At 42.6% G+C, this 12,998-nt stretch overlaps 1 protein-coding gene across 4 annotated transcripts in view; it reads left to right on the top strand.

Annotated features, from left to right (window-relative positions):
- The window catches only part of Slc25a13 (solute carrier family 25 member 13), a 182,653-nt gene that overhangs the window by 126,548 nt on the left and 43,107 nt on the right, over window positions 1-12,998 (top strand). The window lies entirely within an intron of this gene.

Raw genomic sequence — 12,998 nt, 5'->3', positions numbered from 1 at the left:
GTTAAATGTAGGAGTTGCCAGGAGCCCTTGTTCCTGGTAACTTCAAGAGAGGATGGAATTTGACTGCCGCCTGACTCTCTGTTTGATCACTGACCTGTCAGAAGTGGCCAGGTAGGGTCCCTTGTTCTGTAACTCTAGGAGCCTTGAGGATGGAAATGGGGATCCTTTGTGTCCTCGATGCTTAGGCTGCACGGTAATAATCCGAGTTCAGAAGTCCTTTCTCTGAAGTACTCACTCTTCATCTCAAGCAAGTAGCAAGGCCTGCTATTATTTATTATTATTAATTAATTAGTGTGTGTGTGTGTGTCTGGGTGTGTGTGTCTGTGTGCGTGTCTGTGTGTGTGTGTGTGTGTGTGTGTGTGTGTCTGTCTGTCTGTCTGTGTGTGGGTGTCTGGGTGTGTGTGTCTGTGTGTGTCTGTGTGTGTGTGTCTGTGTATGTATGTGTCTCTGTGTGTGTCTGTGTGTGTGTCTGTGTCTCTGTGTGTGTCTGTGTGTGTATGTGTCTCTGTGTCTGTGTGTATGTCTGTGTGTGTCTGTGTGTGTGTGTCTCTGTGTGTATGTGCGTGTGTGTGTGTGTCTGTGTGTGTCTGTGTGTGTATGTGTCCCTATGTGTGCCTGTCTGTGTGTGTGTCTGTGTGTCTGTGTGTGTGTGTCTCTCTGTGTGTCTGTGTGTGTGTGTCTCTGTGTGTGTGTGTGTGTGTGTGTGTGTGTGTGTGTCTGAATGTATGGCAAGTGTGCATGTCCAAGTAAACAGTTGTGCTTTCTGGAGCTGGAGTTACAGTTGTGAGGCCTGAGGTGTTTGCTGGAAACTGAGCTAGGCCCCTCTGGTAGAGCCCTCTGCGCCTTTACCTACTGAGCCACCCTGCCAGCTTGTTTGCCAACATTTAAACAGCGCAGCCCTTGAGAATTCTGCAGTGAGCCTGTGATACTGAAGAGATGTCTGTCTCCCGAGCCTGAGTCCAGCCCGGTCCCTGAATCTGTTGCGGAGTCTTGGCATAGCAGAGTACTTCGGTCAGGTCAGGAAAAGGTAGAAACAGGAACATGTTTTAGTTTATATTTTGTAGGTTACAGTTTTAAACTTTGTAGACACGTGATAATAGAACCATCTAAGAATTTAAGATGTGAAATTCATTCTGTGACTCTAGTCAGGTCAACATTCACAGTATGGAGCCAGGCGATGCATTTTTTCCCCCCTTAATGCCCGTGCATGCATTTGTGTGCCAAGGAGATTGGCTGTGGCATGCATTGTCGAGGTGCCCTCTGTAGGTGGTCTTGTTTTCAAGTATGGTGGCCCATTTCAAACAGAGAGCACAGATTGGCATCGCAAGTGGTGCCTAGCTATTGTAAAGAGAAACAGCCCCTTTCAAGCTTGATCTAAACACAGGCTTAAAATTGGAGCCACTCGGGCTTTGCAGCTACTTAAAATATCTGTGAAATGATGTTTGCCACCCTTTACCTCAGAGGTGGGCCTCTGAAATTCATCTCTGGTTTTGCGTCCCTCCCCACACTAGCCAAGGCCCTAAGAAGAGTTTTAAGTTCAGTTAAGCAGTCACGTAGGGAGCAAAGAACCCAGGAGAGAGTAAAATGGATGTTTGCATTCCTCTGTGTGTGTGTGTGTGTGTGTGTGTGTGTGTGTGTGTGTGTGTGTTATATCTTTCATTCTAGGTTTTTTTGAGGTTTCTCCCTTTCAGAGATGGTGTATACCCTAGAAAGTCATGAGTTCTATGGGCCGGTCTGTGTGATTTAGAACACAAAGAGTTCTGTGACCTCATGCCACATGAACAGTTTCTTGCTTTAGCTCAGCCAAGCATCCCTGGGCGTTGACTTTTAAGTCCCTGGGAGTCCACCGTTCTGCGTTACTGCAGAGTGTTAGCACACACGGCTGACTTCACTCACGTCAACCAGAGCTGTTCGTTTCTTTGAACAAAGCCGTCTCTAGTTTACAATGGTCTTGCCAACAGGGAAAATATGCAAAGATCATTGGCTCGTAGCCTACATCTTCATAGTTTTTGGCTAATCTCATTGATTACCCGTCTTAGAAGAATGACCATGGTTGGCCATTTGGAGGGAAACAGTCGTCGGCATTTCAATAAAACATATCCTATTTCTTGTTATTTTCATAAAATAGCATTTTTATAGCTGGCTCACATGAAAGGGCAAAGGGGAAACCATGTTTTAATTAAAAATAAATTTTAAATTTCTTAGGGAGATTAGTTTTAGTATAGAATCCTGCCTAAATTTTTGACTTGAGTTTTCTGAGCCTTTTTTTCTTTTACCACACTTGAATGGTAGTGATATTTTCACCATAATTTGTAACTCAACTAGATGCTGAGAGTGGAGTTTATGAACTTTTACATCAGAAAGAAATCTTTGTTTTTCTCTGAGTGGATTTTCTGATTTTTAAATTAGACTCTCCGATGCAAGAAATCTGAGAGAGACTTGGACAGCCAGGCTCCCTCACACAATGATGCGCACACCTTCTCTTCCCAGCCCTTCCCTTGTTGCTCACGGCTCCTTCTGTAAAGCAGCGAGGCTGATAACCCGATAGGGACACACTGTTGGTAAATTGGGTAGAGGAAAAGGGCACATGAACACAGCCCTGCCAGCAACTCCAGAAACTCACCTGGCAGCTCTGGGTATATCATGGGTGCTTTCTTGCTGTAGCTCTACCAAACTAAGAAATAAGTACTAATAATAACCAAAGCACACAATGCTGAGAGTGCGTGGGCTGTAGACGTTCTCTCTTCTGTGCATCCAGGTGAACAAAGGATTAGCGTCTAGGTGAAGAACGTGAGTAGTCTGAGAGCATCTGCTCCTTTGATCTTATTAAATACCAGGGAAGAAAAGACAGATGTGGACCTATGATCGATTTTAAGAAAGAAAACATCTGGCATGAAAATGAAAATCGCAAACTCGCCAGAAAAGCTGCATCAACACCTCTTACTTTACAGAGCATATATTTATATATTTCTGTGTCAGTTAAAGATAAAATTCTGTCATAGCTTTTGGAAAGGCAGGGGCTGGACTTGTGGTTCCCCGTTGCGGCGCGCTCACGTGCATACATCAGTGTGAGCATCTGCTGTTGTGATTTTGTATTCATTCATGGGAAAAGTCATCGATGAGATGGCATCGCTTGTTCTGGAAGTGATAGGTAAAGTAGCACTGCCAGAGCTGGGGAGGTAGTGAGGTGGGTAAAACACTGGTCACACAGTGTGAAGACCGGAGCTGTCATCTGAATCGTCCTTGTAAAAGCCAACTGGGAGTGGTAGATGTCCTGGGATCTCAGCTTATTGGAAGCAGAGCTAGGAATTCTCCAAAGCCAGCTGGCCAGCCAGACTCACAGAAATTAACCAGACTCAGCCTTGATAAGGAAGGCACAACAAGACCAAGGAAGATGCGGGACTTCAATGTCAGACCTCCATATTGCAAGTGCATATGTATACTCCTGTACTCCACATGCATGTGCCCGTGTTTACATCTGCAAACAACACGATAACACAATTGGAGAGGTAGGAAATGTAATCTAGTTAGTCTCCCTAGCAAATGGTCAGGGCCCCTTGCAATTATCCACTTGTAGTCCTACTTTCTTTTTCTTTTGTGGTTCTAGGGAGTGAACCTAGGGCCTTGGGTATGGTATGCAACCTGAACTGTATCTCACAACCGCTTTTTCCCCCTAATTTTAATTTAAAAGCAAGGTCTCATTAAGTTGCCCAGACTGGCCTGAAACTCTGGCTGTAGTCTAGGCAGACCTTGAACTTGTCCTCCTCCTCCTTTGGCTTCCTGAGTACCTTGAATTCTATAGGCCTGTGCCATTGGGCCCAGCTTCTGTACTCTCACTGTGATGGTAATTCTCATATGTTTGTGATTTTTGTATCTGCTTGTGTAGCTGTGTATTAATTGACTTTTGCTGTTGTTTCTTGGAGATAGGGTCTTGCTATGTAATCCAAACTGGACCAGGACTCAAGATCTCCTTGCCTCAGTTTTTGAGTGCTGAGATTTTACACATACACACACACACACACACACACACACAGACACACACACACACACGTATGTATGTATGTGTGAATGTATGTATGTTCATATATATATGAGTATATATATATAATCATGTGGGCCATATATTTTTACACATGTGTGTGTGTGTGTGTGTGTGTGTGTGTGTGTGTCCATGTACACATGCATGTGGAGGACAAAGGACAAAGCGCAGGAACTGGTTCTCTCTCTTTCTACCATGTGGCTTCTAGTCATCAAACTGAGGCCACGTATTGTGGCAGCTAGTTAGTGCCTTAACCCCTTAACCATTTCAGTGATATCCTAGAAATGGTTTAAAGTTTTTGTTGTCTTATTTTATTCGTTGTTATTTATCTGCATGTATGTCTGTGGACCAGTTGTGTTCCTGGTGCCTGAGGCACCTAGAAGAAAGTGTCAAGTCCCCTGGGAATAGTAAACCACCATGTGGGAATTGAACCTGGTTCCTTGGTAAAAGTAGCTGGTTTTTTAACTGCTGAGCTATCCCTCTGGGCCCCAGGACCCCTGGTGCTATCTTTAAGGCAAACCTTTGTTACTCATCATTTTTACATCACATTCAGTTGAAATTAATGTTTATTTTGAAAAACTGTGGGAAACGCAAAGGTAGGAATCTATGTCTGCCTCTCGGTTATGGTAAAATAGCAAACTGGGAAGGTGCAACTGGGGGTCCTTCTGTGGCTGTCTGATGGCTTTCCTTCCCTCCTTCCCTGAGGTTACATTATCCTGAGTTAGGTAGCTCTTCACTGTAAGGCTTCTTCTTTCTATTCTGTGGTACATCTGAGGGTATCCCTCAAGTGTAAATGTTCGCTTTTGAATGCTGCACTCAGGCCTGGTGCTACAGGTCCCTATGCTGTGCAGATCTCAGCCTTTCCCTTTCCCTCAGGGCCTTGCTTGTCAGTGAAGAACAGTAAGTGGGATCATGACTTTCCCATGCTGCCTGTCTTGCAATTGTCTGTCACAGATGTTCATGTTTACAGAGCTGCTCCATAGAGGTTCCTATTAGAATTAGGAAACAGAGTGTCATCTAACCAACAAAGGTTTCTAACCAAGGCTGCAATATTTTCTTCAGAATCTCATAATGTTGACTTATATCCAATGCTGAGTAAACTCAAAATGTCAGTGTACTGTAGATGCTTGTTCTCTTCCTGTTTCTTTTTCTCTCTCCTTCCTCTCTCCTGCCATCGCTCTTGTCATTTTCAAGAGATCTTTCTATATGATGTTTGTATTTCTCATAATTTCTCTGAATTTTCTATGACTCTCTTCATGCTACATAATGGATGTGCCTTCTATTCATCCGCGCATTCCAATGACCCCATGTAACGCATGGCAGTTTGCCCTCAGACTCTTATTAAATATTTGATAAAGGAAACAGTTTCAAAATCAAAACTGTTCTTCAAAGTGATTTTGATTGCCAGACCAGATGATATAGGCCTGTAATTGTTGCTGCTTGGTTGAGGAAGGAGAAGTAATTGCTGGGCAAAGACTTACCTGACCTACAGGGAAAGTTCAAGACCGGTATAAATAACTTGGTGAGACTTTGTCTCGAAATTAAAAAGTAAAAAGACCATTAGGATCTAGCCTTGTGGTAGAAGACTCACTTAGCACACTCGTGGTCTGGGTTCAGTTCTCAGTACCAGATCGAAAAGTGATCCTGTGGGATATGAAATGTCTCAGTGACAGATTGAGTGGTATCTGTATCTTTTCATTTCTTTTGATCACGTGCCTGCCTGTCCATAATTTATCAAGTTGTCTCCATAACAGGGTCCCCGAGTCAAGATAAGTAGTGAGCACATGGTTGGAACATCCTTTTACACACTAAAAAGCTTCTTTTCAAAACTTTGCAAACCTAATTTTTAAGAATGATCAGAAATAACGAAAACATAAAAAAGTCTTTTCTTTGGAACTTCTGGTATACGTAGTTAAGGTTTTGTGACAGTAAGTGTTTTCCTTAGCTTTCTGGATAGGACTAAATGTAATCGTGCTCAGTTTTCTCAGGGGCTAAGGAAATGCACTGGAGTCTGGAATGCATGGCAGCCCCTGAGGCTCTATGCCATCCTGAGAGATTTTGACATTCCTGATCCTTTCTGCCATGCTGCCAAGGGGAGGTTTTGTCACAGTGACAACATGCCACACTGATGGTTTGCTATTGGCTCACTGTCCCACTATCTCACAGGCTTCAGTCCAGGACTGTCACTTGGCTCCCACCTTAGACCTGTGACAAAACGGAGACTTGGCAGCAAGGCTTGGTCAAAGGATGTTGGTTACTTTCTGGTAGACAGGAAGTAGAGAGTAAGCAAAATGCAAGACACAAATTATACATTCAAAAATATAGCCACAGTAACCTGCCCAACTAGCCCAAATTTATCGTTGTATGAACCCTCCCAGAAACCCACTGTTGGAAACATGAGTTTTCTGGAAATATTTCATATTCAAACCATAACATTGGATATCAAAACCAGCTTCTCACATATACTAGCTAAGTGTGCCACCACCCAGCTGCACCCTGAACCCTGATCTTTTCAATATAGCTTTTATTTCATCTTAGCCTACACGGCATGCCGGTTCTGGTTCTAGGCTTGACTTGAGTATCTACTGAAGACTTCCTGGCTGTACACAATGATGTCTTACCATCATTTCTCTAGGTTCTCTGTGTTGACTGGGCTCAGCTGGGAGGGTCTCAGTCAGGATCTCCATATCGTTAGCAAAGGGCTACTGGAGACCAATCTTGTAAAACCTTGCCTGAAGTGGATACAAGATGGTGCACACTCATGACTGCAGCACTTTTCTCTGTCCAGTGCCAATAAGTAAGGCTGTTGCCCAGGGAATGCCTACTGCTTGCTTCTTTGTGTAGTTTGGACTTTGCAAACCTTGATAGCTTGATTCTGAAATGGAGCCTTGCTTAAGGATCTTCAGCAGAAGCTGCCAGACTTCTGTTGTTGGACTGTTCTTCCACTGTATTCTTTGTGCCAGATAAGTAGGTGAGGCTAGCCCAGGTTCAGAAAGAGACAAATGATCTCTCTTCAATACAATTGTGACTCGTAAGCCACTAACAGATTGGAGAAGTGGTGTTTGGGAATATACTCATTGCCTTCTATGTAAGAAGTCTTCCGAGCAGGTCCAGTGTTTTTATGTCCTTTGTTGATTCTCAGATTTGCTTTTCCACTCCAGATTGCTACTGTTCACAGGGGACCAAGAACTCACCTCAGCAGCAATAATCAATAAGGGCTTACCTTGAGGATATTGTGAAATAACATGTAAGGTTTTTGAAATTTGGGCACTTCTGGAAACTCGGTGCTGTCTTCATTTTCTCCACTTGGCCAGTTGGTCCCTCTCACAGTGACTTTACATGTCTCCACACCTCTTATCAGTCTACTGTCAGTTTCTCCTCTTCATGGTATTTATTCCCTCAAGAATTTATTTCATGTTCTCACTAGGCCTCTCCAGTTGACCTTTCAACCTCTTCAGCTCCCGCCCTAGACCCAAGTAATTAACTCAGGTTACTTAGCCATGTATCCTACTCAGTGACTCATTCATTGAGAGAAGAAATTTAGTGGGTAGATTTGATTATGGATGATTCTGAGTTGTGACCCCACCCAGAAATTCTGAAGACTGCATTTTGCATCATCTAAGAACACGGTCAACCTCTTCCTGCACTCTTTTGATTTTAGTTCTGAATTCTGTAAGGAAGCAGCCGTGAGTGATGGTGTGGGTGCCTGGGTCATGAAATACATCCAAAGCCAGATGCTTTATCATTGAACTTCAAATCTCTTGAGATGTCAAACCCAGGCATTTCAAACCAGGGAGAAAATTTCCTCATTAGTGAACACACAGGCTGTCACTCAGAGCTGTCCTATTTTTATGATCTTTCTTTTCTCAAGAGTTCCTGTAGAGATGTAGCCTCATAACGTGTTTTTTTTTCTATAAGGCAGTTTTATTTCAAAAATCTATAAGTATCAGATTTCAAAAATTTATAAGTATCAGATGATGTGAAGCTTGGTCATTAAGCAGAGTTGCTTTGATGCTACCCTGATGTAACAGGTCAGGTAACCAAGAAAATGCTATGTAAATAATTTTATTACTTTTTTGGTGCTTATATCTTTATAATTTGATTAGAATTCAATGATTGTTTTCTTTATTTAAAATTTTCGTTATTTGTATCATTTGAAACATCCCAGAGGAAAGTTTTGCATAGCCTGAAAAGTTGCATCTGGTAACTAGAAATTTGACTAGGAAGGGTTGGTGAAGAGGGTAGAGTATTTCCACGTGCCATGCCTTATTAATTTACAGATGGATGGTCCGTGGGGAATGCTAACACCAGAAAGAGTAAGAGAAGGAGGTGAAGGACTCCAGGGAGCATCTGTAGCCATGACCACATATCGCCTTATCAAGGAGAGTTCACAAAGCAATAGTCCGTGAGCTCGCAGAAGTCTGACCAACCTTTGAGAAGCTCCTATTTATTTTGCTTGACTTCATTTCTAAAAATGACATCAGAGCCCTAAGAACAAGATGAAGATGACTGGGGACGTTGGGTATAGTTTATTTATAATGACTCATGTTTTAAGTAGAAAAGAGCTTTACTGAATAGTTACTTGTAAAATCGTGTCCAAAACCACGAAAGAATCATGAAAGAGAGGATTTAAAAAGGAGATGCTGAACAGCAAAAAAAAAAAAAAAAAAAAAAAAGGCGCTTACCATAGCAATACCCAAGTTTGGAGAAAATTTTAGAAGCTGAGGTGGAATCTCCATTTCATGGGAATGGGACTAAGGCCTTGGTGTGGAACAGAGTTCCAATACCTCCGTGCCTCCACGTGCCTTGTTGAGAGCATTCTCTAGGTGGCTCTCACTGGAACTGAAGGCAAAAGTGGGAACAATGCTTGCTGATGCTAAGGACTTGGGGATGCTCTGGATTCGGTGGTTATCTCTTCCTTCAGTGGAATTTAAGGTCCAATACGATGGCATTAGGAGGGGGAAGTACCATTCTGAGAAGGTCACCAGCACCCAGCTTCTTCCTTGCATTGGCATGTGAGGACACAGCAGGAAGACGGTGTCTGGGAACTAGGGAGGTGCCCTGTGCTGTGCTGGCACCTGACCTTGGGCATGTAGCTCCTGGAACCCAGAGGAATCACTTGATGCCCTTTGCCTGCGAGCTTTCACGGGGGGTGGGGGGAGGGGGATTGTTCCAGCTTACAGTTTACTGTTCATCATTAAGAGAAGTCAGGGTGGCCTTTCCTTCAGTCTCTGCTCTATACTTTGTCTCTGTACTTCTTCCCATGAGTATTTTGTTCCCCCTTCTAAAAAGGAGTGAAGCATCCACAGTTAGGTCGCCCTTCTTGAGCTTCATGTACCCCACCTGGGGATCCATTCCCACATGCAGTCACCAAACCCAGAAAATATTGCAGATACCAAGAATTGCATGCTGACAGGAGCCTATATAGCTGTCTCCTGAGAGGCTCTGCCAGAATCTGACAAATACAGAGGTAGATGCTTTGGTCCTGTGACCCAGTGACCCAGTGACCCAGTGTAGGGGAACACCAGGGAGTGGAGCCAGCCATTGTACTGAGAATGGGGCCCCTAATGGAGTTAGAGAAAGGACTGAAGGAGCTTAAGGGGTTTGCATCACCATAGGAAGAATAACAATATCAACCAACCAGACCGCCCAGAGCTCCCAGGGTCTAAACCACCAACCAAAGAGTACACATGGAGCAACACATGGCTCCAGCCGCATATGTAGCAGAGGATGGCCTTGTTGGGCAGCAATGGAAGGAGAGGCCTTTGGTCCTGTGACCCAGTGACCCAGTGACCCAGTGTAGGGGAACACCAGGGAGTGGAGGCAGGAGGGAGTGGGTGGGGGATCACCCTCATAGAAGCAGGGGAAGGGAGGATGGGATAGGGGGTTTCCTGAGGGGAAACAAGGAAATGGGATATTTGAAATGTAAATAAAAAAAATCCAAGAAAAGAAAAATAAATATAAAACGTGTAAGTCAGGGGAAAAAAAGAGAGAAGTCAGAACAAGAATTCAAGTCAGGAAGCCTCAGGCAGGACAGAAGCAGACATCATGGAGGAATGTTGCTTTCTGACTTGCTCTTCCTGGTTTTTCAGTTTGTTTTCTTACACAACCCAGGACCCAAGAGTGGCACTGGGGCATTTTGTCAACTGAGATTTCCTTTGTCCAGAGGACCCTAGCTTGTGTCAAACCGACAAACATTTAAGTGGTACAGGGGCCCAATCTATGATAATTTGCCATTGCAGCCTGAAAACATGAAGACATTAATGTGTTCAGGTCAGAGCTGTCTGTGGATGCTAGGAAACATCTTCTTAGTAGCAGAAAGTCTAGCTCTCATGACAGATACTCAGCCCACCAGATAACTTGTTGCTGGTTTCCCCCCTCTCTTCAGCCGTTAGAATATTTGATTCAGGACACTTGAACCATTGTAGCCATCTTCTGAGTTTCTCATAAATAGAGGAGGGATTATGATATGAAAAGTTGAGGAATGGTTGGACCACTGTTGTCCTAGACTTAAGATAGTTCAGACACTGGTAGCCTGGTAAACAGGAGCTGATTTCAGAGGTAGCAGTCACAGTAGACAGTGTAACAGGCAGACCCTGAATGTCAACATGTTTGACAGGTCTGTAACTTAATTGCTTTTTAATGTCAAATAGATTCCACTTTGATTTCTTGGCCCGGCTGCTAAGGGCCTATTAAAACCCCATGAAACTGAAAATATGAAATTTGATGTTTATAAAATGTGTAAACATAATAGCTCCTTTTCACCTTTGCTGTGTGGTTAAAAAAAATGTTAAGACTAGAATGTTCCAGTTTGGTATCTCAGGAACAATGAAATGGTAAGAATCTGCTTCTGCCTCTTTTCAGAGCTGTTAAGTTCATATACCCAACTAAAGGAGGAAAATCCTATTATCGAGCTGTGTTTCAGTGTGTCCAGCTCCATAGTTTCAGTGTTCGGTAAGCTGGGTTTGCCAGAGCAAAGTGCCACAGGTCAAGTGGCATAAACAGCAGTTATGAATCTTGTCCATGGTTCAGGATGCTGGAATGACCACATCCTCTCTGTGTCCTCACGAGGATCTCCCTCAGTCAGTGTGCTGTGTGTGCCTCAGTCTCTTCTGACGGTACTAGTCACGGAGCAAGGCCAATCCTATCGCCTCCTTGTATTTGAATTACTTTTTCAAAAAAAAAAAAAAGACTTCCCTCAAAATGTAGTCTCATTCTAAAATACATGGAGTTTGCAACTGTGTGTACAAATTTTAGATTCTATGATTCAGGCTGTAACAATTATAGTCATGTCCAACACACATGTTGCTGAAGAGCCTATGAATCAGTCTAGTACCAAATGGTCACCTTACCTAAAGGGTAGTGAGAATTGTGATTCCTCCTTCTTTAAAACTGGATTGTGTGGTTCTTGAGGGTGAGTATAATATCATGGCCCAACGTCAAACGGTAAGGGAAGGGTTTGGTTTGATTTGGTTTTCAACCTAGAAGAACTTCCTGATTGTAGGAGGGCGAAGATACTTCTCGTAAGGGACCTAATCCAGCATGGAGAGAATGGCCTGGGATGGACACTTGCAACTAGTCACGTTTACCAGCTCTCTTGGAAGGCTGCTGAATGTCTGTGTTCAGAACCCCACTGTTTCTGAGCAATATACATTAATTTAAACCATCTGCTGTTATCTGATGAGTATGTTTTCTATCCATGATCTCTATGAAGAAAGAGTAAAAACACTTGTCCTACCTTTGAATTATTTTGATGCTTCTATTGACATCAAGTCAGGATGAGTAAATGGAAAAATATATTGAACCTAAGAATTCTTAAGAAGCCTGTTTTCTAACTTCCTCACATCTCAAGTGCTGTCACAATTGTATACGTTCATTTTAATGTGACAAGTCAGTAGGCATTTACTAGGATCGAGCTTATTTGTACGTATGATTTTGTTGTATCTAAATAATCAAAATAATGTATTTGGGTTTAGTGAAAAAAAAAAGTTACCCAATAACTTTATATTAATCTATTTTTGACACATGTAACACATATTTTAGAATGTCAGTGTGCAATTAGATATTCTTAGCACATGTCATTTGTGAAAAGCACTTTAAATCTAAGTACATTCAATTGAGCATAATTAAAATATCAAGATACATATTCTTCATATACATTTTGTCACTTAATTTTTTAAGTAGCTATAAGCATCTACCATGTGAATTCAAATTAAAGGAAGGTGATTAAATTATGGATATATTTAATACCTTTAGTTTAAAACATAGCAGAAATCCTGTATTAAAATATAGTGCCATGTTTCGGTGGACAGCAGCCTAATGGCTGCAATTGTTTTTAAGAAAGGCTGTTAGTGTTCTCTCAAGATTGGTGACTAGAGGCTGTTTTTTTTTTACTTTTCTAGTTTCTTGTGACAGGATCTCCCAGGTTCTAAGAATGAATGTTTGGGGATACTGTCTCATTTAGTACAGACACTTTGCAGAAAAGCTTGTTGTACGCAGACAAATGGAAGAAAATGAACTAAGGACGAATAGGAAGAGCAGAAGCCCCTGAAGATGTAATATATTTAGATGGCTGACACCTTCTGCAGTCCCGATAATGAGCCTGTTTGCGATATAACAAGACCTAAAGAATATCATCAGTTTAGCGAGGTTTATTGAGGGTCGTTGTCCTTTGGGTGTTTAGAGGAAGGGTGCAATACTTCAAGATTATGTTGCCTTTCTAAACATTCCTTGGAGTACTATTTCTACTAAAGAGATAGCTGTACCCTCAACCCCCAACCATAATGCTCCCAGTGCACTCAGAGGCATCAACAGTAAAGCAAGTCTGTTTTGTTACATGAGAAGAGAAATTGGGGTTGCAAACTTGTGAGGGAGCAAAGATAGCAAGTTTGTAAAAAAACACCTAGGCATGGACCCAAAGAAGCTGTGATAGAAGCCATATTTCAGGTTCTTTGCAGAG

The sequence above is a fragment of the Rattus norvegicus genome, chromosome 4 (genome assembly GCF_021556685.1).
Source record: "Rattus norvegicus strain SHRSP/BbbUtx chromosome 4, alternate assembly SHRSP_T2T, whole genome shotgun sequence".
Taxonomy (NCBI): Eukaryota; Metazoa; Chordata; class Mammalia; order Rodentia; family Muridae; genus Rattus; species Rattus norvegicus.
The sequence above is the reverse complement of the archived record's forward strand: the minus strand, read 5'-3'. Positions and strand labels throughout refer to the sequence as shown.